The following is a 13,764-nucleotide window of genomic DNA, read 5'->3' on the forward strand; positions in this document are numbered from 1 at the left end:
ACACACCTATTAGAATGGCCCAAATCCCAAATGCTGACAATATAAAATGCAGGGCAGGAAGTGGAGCAACAGGAACACTCCTTCACGGATAGTGGGACTACAGCACGGCACAGTCTCTTTGGAAGACAGTTTGGAAGTTTCTTACAAAACTAGGAACCGCACACACTCTTACCATATGACCCAGCAATTTCACTCCTGGGTATTTACCCAAATGAGTGAAAAACTCAAGTCCACACAAAAACCGGCCCACAAATGCTTATAAGCAGACTTATTTGCAATAAGTCTTATTTTTATTTTATTTTATTTAAATTTATTTTATTTTAATTATTTGCAATAATTAAGCCAAAACTTGGTAGTAACCAGTGCTAAAAAAGTGATGAGCTAGCAAACCAAAGATAGGGAGCAATCCTAAAGGCATATTGCTAAAGTGAAAGAAAACAACATGAAAGGGCTACATATAATATAATTCCAACTGTATGAGGTTCTAGAAAAGATAAAACTGTGGAAACAGTAAAAAGATCAGTGGTTACTAGGGGTGGAATGAACAGAGAAAGCACAGAGGATTTAAGGGACTGAAACTATTCTGTATGATGCCGTAATTGTGGAAACATGTCACTACACATTTTCAAAACCTACAGGATGTAAAACATGAGAATGAGCCCTAACGTAAACTGTGGATGATGATGATGCATCGGTGTAAGTTCATCAACTGTAATAAGTATACGGTTGGGTGCCTGGGTGGCTCAGTGGGATAAGCCGCTGCCTTCAGCTCAGGTCATGATCTCAGGGTCCTGGGATCGAGTCCCGCATCGGGCTCTCTGCTCAGCAAGGAGCCTGCTTCCCTCTCTCTCTCTCTCTCTGCCTGCCTCTCTGTCTACTGTGATCTCTCTCTGTCAAATAAATAAATAAAATCTTAAAAAAAAAAAAAAAAAGAAGTATACGGTTGGGATGTTGATAGTAGGGTAGGCTCTGGGGACAGGGAAGAATAGGAGAACTCTGGACTTGCTGTTCAACTTTGTTGTGAATCTAAAACTGCTTTAAAATACAAAGTATATTAAATACTAAATAAAACCAGAAAAAATAGTTAGATGCAATCATGATAACATGCTCCAACATTTATAAATCTTGAAAACATGACACCAAGGGAAAGAAGCCATTCACAAAAGACCACGTATAGCAGGTTTCCATTTATATGAAATGTCCAGAATAGGCAAATCTATAGAGACAAAAAGTAAATTTAGTGGTTGTCTTGGGCTGACAAGGGGGGCGTGGTGTTGGAAAGAATGGGGAGTGACTGCTAATGTGGGTTTCTTTTGAGGTGATGACACTGTTCTAAATTTTTTGTGGTAATGGCTGCTCAACTCTAAGAATATATTAAAAACCACTAAATTATACCTGTTAAATGGGTGAATTATATATGTGAATTGTATCTCCATAAGGCTATTATTTTTTAAAAGTGGCTGGAACCCCTACCATGCATACTATAAGCATATGAGTGCCAAAAAGACCATACTAATAGATTTCCAAAGGTACAATACACTTTTCATAATGGTGAATCAGCAGGAAAACTCATCACAAATATTTAACTGCCTAACAACGGCCCCTCAAAATACACAAATGAGATCTCAAATACACTGAATGAGAGAGAGAAATAAACAAGTCCCCAATCATGGCTGGAAATCTTAACACCACTTTCTTGGCAGCTGATAGAACTAGATCTAAAAAAAGAATCAATAAAGACAAATGATCTAAACACCACCATCCATCACCTTGTCTAAAAATAAATATGCCAGTATTTAATAAGCAACTGTTAAGAATTTATTTAGTCATAGATTTTTTAAATCTCCTTAAAACTTACAAAGATTTTTAGCAGTCAAGTCTTCTGGAAGAAGCTGTGCCTTTTCCCTTCTAAACATATTTCCCAAGCATGGAGATTCATTTAAAACTATTCCATTCTTCCTAAAGCACAATGACCTTATTCTTTCTTCTTAGATTTTGAAATTTTCTACCCCAGAACCAAGGTGGTTATTTTTTTTTAATATTTTATTGGTTTTTTTTCAAGTGATTTCTACACCCAACATGGGGCTTGAATTCACAACTCTGACATCAAGAGTTGTATGCTCTACTGACAAGTCAGCCAGGTGTTCCAATAATGGGGTTACTGATGAGAAGTCCGAACTTCTAAATGTGTGTAGAGCCAACCATAGTGGTCAGCCAGAGGTGCAGAATATTCAACTACAATTTTTTTTTTTTAGTACTGTGAAAAAAACTTAGTAAGAAGTGGACACAGCCTATGTCCCCATTCCATACACACAGCAGCACACACCTAGAAAGTCTTTTGTTCATTTCCTAATATCCAGCAATAGAAGCAAGACATAGAAGCTTGCATCTTCTGCTTTTCTCAGGAGGCTGTTCTGCTGCCAAAGTCTTATCAAATTCTCCCGGGTTTTACGTGTTTTGTAACATTGTTACTTTTCAGCAATTCCCTGCAAGGTTCTATCTGTCTCAAGAGACTTGCAGAGCCTGGTTCAATATGTGATTACCATGTGATCAGAGGGTCCAGGAGGCAACTGTACACCCAGGGGCCTCATTCATGTGAACAAAGCCATGTCAAGGGCTCTGTGTTCCCCACCCCAAAGATCCAGGGTCCCAGAGCACGTTCACTCCCTATCAAACGAACTCAGATAACACAGTGTGCTCAGCTCAGCGTGGGAGCAGAAGGAAGATCAGGATTAAGCTAAAACTGCAAGGAGTGCATTAAAAGGGAGGAGGTGCCTGGCATATCTACATATGTCGATTCCACAGGAAGTCAGGGCCAGTTTATTTTTTAAAAGTTGCAAAGTAAACTGCAGAACAGTATTTTTTTCATTCAACAAATATTTATTGAGAACTACCATGTGCCTGGCACCAAAAATATGACCTTGGGATACTGCAGAAAAATAGACAAAATCTTTCACCTTGTGTAGCTTACATTCTAGTGGGGGCAGACAAAACAAATAAACATATAAATTATATCTTAAATGGTAATAAGTGATATGAAGAGAACTAAAACAGGAGCAGGTTGGGGAGAGGCTTGGAATTTTGAGTAGGGTGAGTTGTGAAGAGGTCTCTGAGAAGGTGACTTTCCTGCATATATGAAGGTGCCCACCATTGGTTTGCACACACATGCTTCAGAACTGACCAAATAGGGCCCCAGATTGATTCCAGGGGATCCCCAAGCCCCTGAGTATCCCCCTGCATACTTATAAACCTGAAATTTCCTTAATGAGAAAGAAAAAATTCTATTTAACACCATATTACCCAAGAGAAATATCTGATGATTTCAAAAAAAGCTAGCACTCAATGCCCCAGTGTTCATGGAAGCATAGGGCTGATGATGGGCTTTTTTGCACAGTCATGAGAGATAGGTGAGGCATAAATTCCAAGAAGATAGGGGGTCACTGAGTCAGGAGGAAGAGCCAGGGAGGATGGAGATGACAGGAGAACTTCTCAGACTATACTCATTCAGGTTCAGTTACCCATGACTGGTTTAAGGTATGAGCATATAGTATTTTTGTCCTGCAGCGAAAATACAGGCAATTCCAGTACACTAACTTTATGAAGTTTATTCAAAATAATTTAACAATGGCTCAACATCCTGGAGATTCACCAATTATGGCAGTACTCTGCAGAATCCTTGCTCTCTACACTGTCCACACTAAGGTGGGAGATGATGCTATAAACAGGGCTTCTCAAACTCTGGTCTTACACGTTCTCAGGAGTCATCGTTTTCTCTGTGAAGGTGAATTACTTTTCAATCTGTAGTCCCCCTTCCAATGAGTTCTGCCTCAAAAATTCAGTGCTAGTGTTAGCATTTGAGTTATGAATTAGTGCCAAGCAGTTCTATTCTAGTTTCCTGGCTAATAAGCAAACACCAGAGGCAAACTTAATTCATAAATTACACACTTTGAACAAGTAACATCATGGCCCACTATGCAAGGTAAAAGACATAAGCAATCATGTGATGCCTGGTGGACAAGGCCTGTGGAAGGGCAGGGCTGAAGGGGGTGGGGTGGAGGCAGCCGGAGACAGTGGCAGCACACGCTGGTAGAGACATATCAAACCCATAGCACCACCACCACAGCAGTCAGGGTTTGGTCATGTGCTCTATGGAGATTTTGTTCGGGCAAAAGACACTATTTATTATAGAAAATTAAAATTAATTTGATTTTTAGTGGTCTTGTAGATTTATTATTACCTAAGTCATAAATATATTTTGATTGTACAATTGTGTAAAAATTACGGAATCTATTCTACAAACTTAATTATGTGAAAAATGCCTCCAGCAGGCAGAAAATCATTACAGCTAGAGTTGAACAGAACGGCGCCCTGACACAACACCATCAAAGAAGACACCAGCACAATACACCTTCTTTTAAGCTGGAAGTCAGTAACAGAAAGATAAGAGTAAAATCTCTAAACACTTGGAAATCAAACAGCATACTTCTTAATAATCCACTGGTCAAAAAGAAGACATCTCATGGGAAGTTTTTAAATATACTAAACTGAATGGAAATGGAAGTGCAGCCTATAAAAACCTGTGCAATGTAGCTAAAGTAGCTCTCAGAGGAAAACCTGTAACACTACATACTTGTATTAGAAAAGTTCACACTGGGGCGCCTGGGTGGCTAAGTGGGTTAAAGCCTCTGCCTTCGGCTGAGGTCAATGATCCCAGGGTCTTGGGATTGAGCTCCACATCGGACTCTCTGCTCAGCAGGGAGTCTGCTTCCTCCTCTCTCTCTGCCTGCCTCTCTGCCTATTTGTGATCTCTGTCTCTCAAATAAATAAATAAATAAATCTTAAAAAAAAAAGTTCACACTAAAAATCAGAAAAAAAATTCAACTATCCATTCATGATAAAAACTCTCCGGAAAACTATGAATAGATGTAAACTTCCCTAAGCTTCCTTTTGAAGCTTCCACTTCAAAAACTAGAAAAAAGAGCAAAATGAACTTAAACAAGCAGAAGAATGAAAATAAGAGATCAATGAAATTGAGGCACAAAATAGAGAAAAAATCAGTGAAACTCAAAGCTGATGTTCAATAGAGCTAATTGAGAAACCTCCAACAAGACTAACAGAGGAAACAAAAGAAAGAAGACACAAACTGCCATTAGGAACAAAAGAGAGTATCTTTACAGGTTCTGGAGATATTGAAAAGACAATAAAGCAAGACTATGAACAAGTAAGTTCAGCAACCTAGATGAAATGAGCCAATTCCTTAAAAATCACGAAGTATAAAAAATTTTCCAATACCAAATTGATAATCTAAATAATAACCCTATAACTATTAAAAGAAATTGAATTTATAACTTAAAATCTTCCAAAAAATATATGAGGGTGACCAGACTACATTATCTGTCATCCCACAGATTGCCAGGATTGAATGAGCTGATCTGACTCGCTGGGTGGCAGTCCCCTTCCTCCCTTACACTACATGTGTGTCCCTTCCCAAGCTGCACGTGGGATCAAAGAGGACCACATCCCCCAATTTAGGAGGACCATTCTTTGGTCAAGGATATATAACTGACTGTGCTCCTCTACTAGAACCTCCAAAAAAGCTCTCAAAGTCCATTTGTAGGAGAATGTAGGGTAGTCAAGCTTCCAAGACTCCAGCTACATCCAAATGAGGTGCTGCATGTGGCAGTCTGCCTCTCTTAAAAATAATAAATACTTCCAAAAAACCCAAATCAGCAGACCCAGCTGGCTTTACTCGCAAATTCTATCAAATACTTAAATTAAAAGTAACACCAATTTTATATAATACCATCTAGAAAATTAAGAGGCGATAACCGTTCAACTCATTTTATGAGGCCAGCATTACCCAGATAACAAAACCAGACAATCACAATACAAAGGAAGGGGCACCTGGGTGGCTCAGTCAGCTAAGCAACTGCCTTGGGCTCAGGTCATGATCCTAGGGTCCTGGGATCAAGCCCCGCATCGGGCTTCCTGCTTAGTGGTTAACCTGCCTCTCTCTCTCCCTCTGCTGCTCCCCCTGTTTGTGCTCTCTCTCAACCAAAAAATAAAATCTTTAAAAAAAAAATACAAAGGGAAAGCACTAAGATCAACATCCTTCATGAATACAAATGTAAAATTCCTCAACAAATTAGCAAATCAAACATAGGAATATATAAGATGAGATACAGAATATATAAGATACACTATGATAGGTCTACCACAGAAATGCAAGACTTTTCAAAAATCAATGATTAATCGTAACAACAGACTAAAGAAAAACTACAACATCACATCAATGGATGTAGAAAAAGCATTTCAAAAATTCAACAGCCCAAGGAGGTGGGTGGGGCATGAGTGAAATAGGGAAGGGGATTAAGAATATACTTATTCAATGGGCACCGAGTAACATATAGAATTGCTGATTATTGTACACCTGAAACTAATATTACCCTATATACTAACACTGTTAATGACATTGCAATTAAAAAAAAAACAAAAATAAACAAAAAACAAAAACAAAGATTGTACTTATTTCCACAAGCACAGATAAATGTATAGAACTGCTGAATTATACTGTAAACCTGAAACTATATTAATTACACTTGAGTAGAAAGTTTACACCAGAGCACGTGGGTGGCTCAGTCATTAAGCATCTGCCTTGGGCTCAGGCCATAATCCCAGTGTTCTGGGATCTAGCCCTGCATCATTGCATCGTTGCATCATCAGGCGTCCTGCTCTGCGGGGAGCCTGCTTCGCCTCTCCAGCTTCCCTCTGCTTGTGTTCCCTCTCTTGCAGTCTCTCTCTGTCAAATAAATAAAATCTTAAAAAACAAAGAAAGTTCACACTAAATTTTTTGAAAAAAATTCAACATCCATTCATGATAAAACCTCTCAGCAAACTATGAATAGAACTTCCTTAAGCTGTTAAAGAGCATCTACACAAAGCCCACAACCAACATCATACTTAATAGTGAAACACTGAATGTTTTCTCAGCAAGACTAGGAACAAGGGAAGGATATCCAGTCCCACCCCATCTGTTCAGCATCATACTGGAAGTCCTAGTCAGTGTGATGAAGGAGAATATAAAAGTCATACAAACTGGAAAGGAAGAAATAAAACTTCTTATATGCATGGGGCGCCTGGGTGGCTCAGTGGGTTAAGCCGCTGCCTTCAGCTCAGGTCATGATCTCAGGGTCCTGGGATCGAGTCCCGCATCAGGCTCTCTGCTGGGCAGGGAGCCTGCTTCCCCCCACCCTGCCTGCCTCTCTGCCTACTTGTGATCTCTGTCTGTCAAATAAATAAATAAAATATTAAAAAAAAGAAACAACTTCTTATATGCAGATGACATGATGTTTATGTAAAAAAATCCCCCCAAAATCTCCTCAAACTGATAAGTGAGTTTAGCAAAAGCATAGAATACAATGCCAGCATACAAAAATCAATCATATTTCTGTGGACTCGAAACTGAAATTTATGAAACAATATTATTTACAACATTTTTACCAAAAAAAGTGTATACTTAAATATAATTCTAACAAAATGTGCAGATTTGTATGCTGAAACACAAAACCCAAAACCATAAGAGAAATCAAAGAAAATCTAAATAAATGGAGAGACATACCATTTTTTTGAACTGGAAGATGCAATATAGTTTCCAATCCTCCTCAAACTAACCTATAGATTTAACCTAATTCCAACAGAAATCCTAGCAGAATTGATATAGACAAGCAGATTAAAATGCACATGGAAAGGAATAGCCAAAAGTATTCCAGCAAAAAGGAATAAAACTGGAGAATCCATATTACCTATTTTTAAGAGTTACATTAAGGCTAGTATGCAAGATCTATAAAGAACTTATCAAGCTCTAGACCCAAAAAACAAAGAATTGAGTCAAGAACGGGGCAGAGGACATAAACAGACATTTCTCCAAAGAAGACATACAAATGAAAACGTGCTCTGCATCACTTGGCATCAGGGAAATATAAATCAAAACCACAATATGATACCACCTCACACCAGTCAGAATGCCTAAAATGAACAAGTCAGGAAACAAAAAGTTTCGGCAAAGATAAGGAGAAAGGGGAATCCTCTTACACTGTTGGTGGGAATGCAAACTGGTACAGTTACTCTGGAAAACACTACGGAGTTTCCTCAAGAAGTTAAAAATAGATCTACCCTATGATCCAGCAATTGTACTACTAGGTATTTGCCCCAAAGATACAAATCTAGTGATCCGAAGAGGCATCTGCACCCCAATGTTTATAGCAGCAATGTCCACAATAGCCAAAAAAAATGGAAAGAGCCCAGATGGCCATCGACAGATGAATAGATAAAGATTTGGGAGATATATTGGGACGCCTGGGTGGCTCAGTTGGTTAAGCGGCTGCCTTCGGCTCAGGTCATGATCCTAGCGTCCTGGAATCGAGTCCCACATCAGGCTCCTTGCTCAGCAGGGAGCCTGCTTCACCCTCTGCCTCTGCCTGCCACTCTGTCTGCCTGTGCTCACTCTCTCTCTCACTCTGACTAATAAATAAATAAAATCTTTAAAAAAAAAATGTGACATTAAAAAAAAAGATTTGGGAGATATATATGATGGAATATTATTCAGGCATCAAAAGGGATGATAGCTTTAAAAAAAGGCTGAAATCATGCCATTTACAACAACATGGATGTTGTTATTATGATATGTTATTATGCAAAGAAAAATAAGTCAGAGAAAGACAATTATCATACAGTTTCACTCATATGTGGAATACAAGAAAAAGGACAGATAACTCTTGGGGAAGGGAGGAAAAACTGAATGGGAAGAAATCAGAGAAGGAAACAAACCATGAGACTCTTAACTATAGGAAACAAACTGAGGGTTGCTGGAGGAGATTTGGTTGCTGGGATGGGGTAATTTGGAGATGGGCATTAAGGAGGGCATGTGACATGATGAGCACTAGGTGTTACATGCAACTGATAAATAACTGAACTCTACATTTGAAACTAATGATGATATATGACTAACTGAATTTAGGTTAAAAAAAAAGAAAAAAAGAAGAGTTATTTTAAAGCTCTATTATCAAGACAGTGTGGAATTGGTGAAGGGATAAACATACACACACATATGTCAATGAAACAGATTCCAGAGACTTCGCTAACAGACTCACAAATATAGCCATTTGATCTTTGACAAAATTGCCAAAAAATTTGATTGAGTAAGAATAGTTTTTTCAATAAATGGTGTTGGAACGATCCACAAGTAAAAGGGAAAAAAAAATAAAACCCTTAATGTAAACCTTATACCTAGTACAAACTCAAATAAAACTTTTTTTAAATTTCTGAGGTGCCTGAGTGGCTCAGTGGGTTAAGTCTCTGCCTTTGGCTCAGGTCATAATCTCAGGGTCCTGGGAATGAGCCCTGCATAGGGCTCTCTGCTCAGCAGGGATCCTGCTTCCCCCTCTCTCTGTCTGCCTCTGCCTACTTGTGATCTTTCTCTCTGTCAAATAAATAAATAAAATCTTAAAAAAATTTTTTTTAATTAAAAAAAATTTTTTTAAGATTTATTTGAGAGAGCATAAGTGCATGTGTATAGGTGAGCATAAGTGGGGGGAAGGGGCAGAGGAACAGGGAGAAGCAGACTTCCTGCTGAGCAGAGAGCCAGATGGGGCTTGATCCCACGACTCTGAGATCACGACCTGAGCAGAAGGCAGATGCTTCATCACTGAGCTACTAAGGCATCCCTAACTCAAAATTTATAAACACTAAAAACATAAAATGTAAAAGTACAGCACTTTTAGAAGAAAACATAGGTGGAAATCTATGGCCTGGACTTTTTAACATAAGACAAAATGTAAAATCTATACAGGCACATTGATATACTGGATTTCAGCAAAATTAAAACTTTTTGTTGTATGAAAGGCGTTGGCCAGAGAATGAAAAGACAAGCCACAAACTGTGAAGAAATCTTTGCAAACCACTTATCCCTGAAGGGGTTTGCATAGAGAATGTATAAAGAACTATTAAAACTGAACAGTTAGAGGAAAAAAACTGAACAGTTAGAAAACAACCGAATTAAAAAAAAAAAACACTTGCGAAACACTAGTACTGACATACTTCCAAAGAAAATATACAGATGGAAATAAGCACATGAAAAGATGTTCAACATCATTTACCACTAGGGAAATGTAAATTAAAACTGTAATGAGATACCTGCTAAAGGTCTATTAGAATAGCTAACATTAAAATTTTTTAGATTTTCCAATAGCAGGAACTGGCAAGGAGAACAAATTAAACTCGTGTACATTGTTGCTGGAAATGCAAAATGGTAAAGCCACTCTGGAAAGAAAGCAGTTCCAAATTAAACAGAGACCTACTGTGAGACTCAGCAAACCCATACCTTGGTATCTACCCTAGAAAAAGTAAAAACACGTTCACACAAAACCTGTATGACAAATGTTTATAGCAGCTGTAGTCACAATGTCAAAAACTGGAAAACAGCTTAACATCTTCCAAGGGGTAAATGGATTAACATCCATCCTCACCTTTAATGCTACTCATCAATAAAAGGAACAAATTGTTGGGGCGCCTGGGTGGCTCAGTGGGTTAAGCCGCTGCCTTCCGCTCAGGTCATGATCTCGGGGTCCTGGGATTGAGCCACTCTGCTCAGCAGGGAGCCTGCTTCCCTCTCACTCTCTCTGCCTGCCTCTTTGCCTACTTGTGATCTCTCTTTGTCAAATAAATAAATAAAATCTTAAAAAAAAAAAGGAACAAATTATTAATAGAAGCAATAACACAAATACTGAGAAAAAGGCACCAGTTTGGAAAGGTTACATCCTCTAAGATTCCACTGATACGACATTGTAGAAAAGGCAGAAGTACAGGGTAAGCAAAAAGGTGGGCAAGATTTAGGACTACCAAGCTGTAGCAAGAGTGTTTTTTTTTGTTGATGAACTGTTCTGTACTCTCACTGTTGTGACAGTTACAAATCTATAGATGTGTTTCAACTCTCAGAACCATCCCCCATCCCTGCCACACACACAAGTCAATTTAAGCATATGCAATTTTTTTAAGGGGAGGGAGATCATTTTCCAGAAACTTTTGCTTTCAGCCCTATAACCTAAAGCCCCCTGAAGGCAAGGGAACACCAAAGTCTAGCTGCTGTCTTGGAATCAAAAAACAGAATAAAACATGTATTGAATTTGAGTCAATTCCCCCACTGCAGATTTATAAATTCTAAGGCATTTAAATCTAGTTTTATTGAACAAAATCATTTCAGTTTCTTCAGGCCCTCTGAGGGCCTGTGATCACTAACTTCCCAAAGGGTCTCAACCTCACTCCCATCTGAGCAGCAACGGTGTGGAATGCTGGTCTTTGAAGCTGCAATCTCCCTCCCATCCCCCAGCAGCAGCCTCTGTGAAAGGAGGTGTGTCACCACCTCCTCCCCGGAGGCCACTGTGAAGCAGAGGGGAGATGTGGGTGGAGACAGATCTCAAGAGAGACAAGCAGGCACACAGTTTTCTCTTTGAAGTAAAAGAAGAGCACTGGCACAAGGGCAAGCAGGGAGGCAGGCAGTGCCAACTCTTTTTTCCCCAATGCTGTTGTGCAACTCACATCCAAGAATGGGAGCTCCCCCAACACTCAGCACTTGAGAAATATTATTACTGGTCACAGAACCACCCAGAGCTTTACCAGCTCACTAGGTGGAGTATTTGGTTCTTTATCAAATGCTAGAAATTCCAGAAGAGAATTCATATGAATACCAACTTTTTTTTTCTTTTCTAAAATGTTTGAGAAACTGAGCGAGTGGCTTATTCCTTGCATGTTACTGTGAAACTTCCTTGTTCACATATTATTAGCAAATACAGACCAGGAGGTGAGCACAGAGAGCATGCTGCTGCTTGCTTCAGCATTCTCTGGGTAGAACGATGTAGTCAAGAGAACCAGGAAAAGAGGCTGATTACCTAATGGCACAATCTTGCTTTTCATTGTAAAACAATAAGCAAACACTGAATAGGCACAGTCTTGCTTGTCAGTGAAGAAACCCAAATTAGAACAACTTAACAGTTTTTCACGCCAGGGCATAGGTGACCTGATTCCATCTATCCAGCACACTAGCGTCGAGGGCTGACCCTCCGGCACCCTCCCTCACAGAGAAGCCAGTGGGGAAGTTCTGATCAGAGATCCCACAGCACACTCACCCACCAGCAATGTGAGTGGGCAGTGGTAAGCAGCTGGCAGAGCTACAAGAAAGAAGGAAGGTGCATACATTTTATATCCACAGAGAAAGAAAACAGGAAGACTGCAATTCTTCATAGAATGCTCACTGGAAGTCTCTAATTGCTCAGAACAAAATCAAAAGCCTAACAAAAGCAAACACCTCAACACCATGGTATTTGTCAACAGACAAACCTGTAAACTCCATCAAAACAACCACTTGTCCGTTAAAAAAAAAAAACACCTGAAATTATGGCAGAGATGACACCCCAATCAAAGCATGTGTTAGACTGCTGACACCAGTGATGTCGGGGTGAGGAAGAAGGGAAAAAAAACAACTACCTGAAAGCAGTAGAACAATGCAGAAATCTAGCACATGCTCCTGTTTCAACTCCACAAAATATACACTACAGGAAATGAGCACAGAACCTGGGAGATAATAAGGTCTTGGTTAATACATTCTTTTCCTTTAAGGACCTAATTTATTATTTTTTGAAGTATTTGCATATTTTGCCATCATGACATTTCTTTTTGTGGGACCACTGTTGTTGTTTATTTTTATTTCAGTCAAGTGACGTTTAAAGGTTGAGGGAGAAAAATAAAAAGGGCACTAGGGGATTTTCTTAACACTCTACTTCCAGCTGTGTAAGTCTTGCATAGTCAGAGCCACAGGAAAGGAAAAACCTCTGACTCCTCAGTAGGTTGCTTGCTTTTGCCGAATAATCTTTTGATAAAAGAAAACTCTTATTTTTTGAACTCATCATTCAATGGGCACGTTCCTAAGAACTTACAAATTTATTAGCCCTGTGAGGGAGACACCACTATTATCCCAATATTAAAGGTTAGGATATTGATGGAACCAGAAAAGACCCCAAATAGCCAGAAGAATGTTGAAAAGGCTGGCAGCATCACAATTGCGGACTTCAAGCTCTGTTACAAATCTGTGATCATCGAGGCACATAGACCAATGGAACAGACTAGAGAGCCCAGAAAGTGACTCTCAACACTATGGTCAACTAATCTTTTTGTTGTTGTTGTTTATTTACAGCATAACAGTGTTCATTGTTTTGGCATCACACCCAGTGCTCCATGCAGTACATGCCCTCCCTATTACCCACCACCAGGTTCCTCAACCTCCCACACCTCCGCCCCTTCAAAACCCTCTGGTTGTTTTTCAGAGTCCATAGTCTCTCATGGTTCATCTCCCCTTCCAGTTTCCCTCAACTCCCTCTCCTCTCCATCTCCCCATGTCCTCCATGTTATTTGTTATGCTCCACAAATAAGTGAGACCATATGATACTTGACTCTCTCTGCTTGACTTATTTTGCTCAGCATAATCTCTTCCAGTCCCGTCCATGTTGCTACAAAAGTTGGGTATTCATCCTTTCTGATGGAGGCATAATACTCCATTGTGTATATGGCCCACATCTTCCTTATCCATTCATCCGTTGAAGGGCATCTTGGTTCTTTCCACAGTTCGGCGACCGTAGCCATTGCTGCAATAAACATTGGGGTACAGATGGCCCTTCTTTTCACTACCTCTGTATCTTTGGGGTAAATAGCCAGCAG

The 13,764-nt window shown here is 39.5% G+C and overlaps 1 protein-coding gene and 1 non-coding gene across 9 annotated transcripts in view; one reads left to right on the plus strand and one right to left on the minus strand.

The window, feature by feature from the left end:
- The window catches only part of NINL (ninein like), a 147,725-nt gene that overhangs the window by 118,441 nt on the left and 15,520 nt on the right, over positions 1–13,764 (minus strand). The gene's annotated exons all lie outside the window — the stretch shown is intronic.
- Positions 12,451–12,510, plus strand: LOC123926272. The gene has a single exon (XR_006815200.1). It is a non-coding gene; the product is annotated as a small nucleolar RNA SNORD104 (small nucleolar RNA).

The sequence above is a fragment of the Meles meles genome, chromosome 15 (genome assembly GCF_922984935.1).
Source record: "Meles meles chromosome 15, mMelMel3.1 paternal haplotype, whole genome shotgun sequence".
In the NCBI taxonomy this organism is placed as follows: domain Eukaryota; kingdom Metazoa; phylum Chordata; class Mammalia; order Carnivora; family Mustelidae; genus Meles; species Meles meles.